Consider the following 1,970-nt stretch of genomic DNA (forward strand, 5'->3'; position numbering starts at 1 on the left):
AATACTTTACATTGTAAATATATACTTTTAGGCCTGCATTCATTGGCCACTATCAAAGCAAGTGATCTGAACCAAAGTACAAGAACACCAACTCCATAAACTTGGGATAGAAGCCATCTACTTTTCACCCTAGGAAATTCCAGCCTCAGGTTCAAAGCAGTAAATACATTCCTTAAATCTTTTGCAGGTGAGAGAATGGTAAAGCAAGTGGGGTTTCCACATCGAACCCTATGGAGTGGCTTATGAAGGATGTTGTGCACTTCAAAACAACAGAGTCTCAAGTTTCATTTGTCTATAGCATATGGCCTTGTCACCAAGGCCTGGAGAGAAACTAGGAACATACTACTGAGCATATATTCCCCTGGGTTCTACATAAGTATTTAAGAGTGGGTTTAAGAGATTAAGAGTGAAATGGTGGAGTCTTGTCTGTTAATTGGGACATAGCCAATGAGGCCTCTGTGTAGCCATGGCCTTCCTCTGAGGCTTCTGGGAACTCCTGGATTTCCTCCAGAGGGGGCGGGAGACACATACTCTTTCTCTGCAGACTCCCTGTGAGATATCCCTGTTGAGAAGACACATGGAGAGAAGTTGATGGCAGTCAGAATTTCAGAGCTCAAAGAACCATGTGGAGACCCCTGTCAGCACAGAGATGCTTACAACACCACTGGATCCACAAGACTTCAAACCCACTGGCCTATGATCTCCTTGCATTCAGTGTTATTGCATGTGTTTCATGAGTCTGAAGAGGACTTTTTAGATAGATCTTGGGTAACTGGGCTAATATCAGACTTATGGACTTGATCTAGACTGGATTGGGATGTTTTCTCAATGTTCAATAGCTCTTGTATATAAAGCTCTTATACACATGAGTGTCTATGAATTTGATTCTCTAGTCTACCTGTACTAGCACAGTATTGCTAAGTATTTTTAGTTTCCTGATGCCAGGTTGGCCCAATCTTGGTTTACCTACCATCAGAAGTATAATCCTTAAGGCCTAGGGGGTCCCCTCTCACCATGGACCAGGGATGTGAATAGCATTGCTATCATGCAGGATGCATTGGAAAGTGGACTTTTGCAAATGCAGTTAGGTTAAATTTAGCACCCTATAATGTGATCTCCCTTATGACCCTTCGAGGCAAGGATGGCAGGACTTCATCCTACATATGTTGGGCATATTCTCAGGAGAGATCAATCCCGTACTTGGTAAGGTGGAGGGCAGAGAAAGAGGGGCGGTCTCCCAATGAGATGGGTTGACACACTGGCTGCATCAATGGGCTCAGGCATGGGAACATTGTGAGGATGACACAAGACGGTGCAGTGTTTAGTTCTGTTGAGCATGAGATCCTTTTGGGTGGGGGCTGGCTCAGAAACACCTTACAATGACAACCTGATCCTTTTAAGTTTGTCCTGGTTTTTAATATTTCCTGCTTCTTTTTGATTGAGATTTTTGTTTTACATTGCTATTCTCGTGAGATTTGTTTGCTTGTTTGCATCTTACTGTTTTTCTCTATATGAACTCAAGGATAGGTAAATCTATAGAGCCCGTAATGGATTAATGGTTCCTTGGGAATGTGGGCATATTCTCAGGAGAGATCAATCCTTGGATAAAGACACCATACTTGGTAAGGTGGAGGGCAGAGAAAGCGGGGGAAGTTGAGGGGAAAAGTGTAGCTAATAATGATGAGCATGGGAATGGAGAAAATGTTCTGAAACCGATTGTGGTGCTCCTTGCACAGCTCCTCTGGATGCGAGTGAACTACGGAACTGTAGGAGATGTGAATGTTATGCCCATAAAACTCATGAGCACAATGAAGTCTTCTGGAATCCCCATTTTTTATAATATACTATTCATAGTTTGCTATGACTTACACAAGGAATGCCTTTGTGGAGTCAATAAAACCCTGGCAAACATCCTTTTGTTTTCTCTACTTTGGGCCAACATAAACCAGATATCAGCATGATATCCTCTT

The sequence above is a fragment of the Echinops telfairi genome, unplaced genomic scaffold (assembly GCF_000313985.2).
Source record: "Echinops telfairi isolate 266 unplaced genomic scaffold, ASM31398v2 ScPeMD7_7;HRSCAF=31, whole genome shotgun sequence".
Classification (NCBI taxonomy): domain Eukaryota; kingdom Metazoa; phylum Chordata; class Mammalia; order Afrosoricida; family Tenrecidae; genus Echinops; species Echinops telfairi.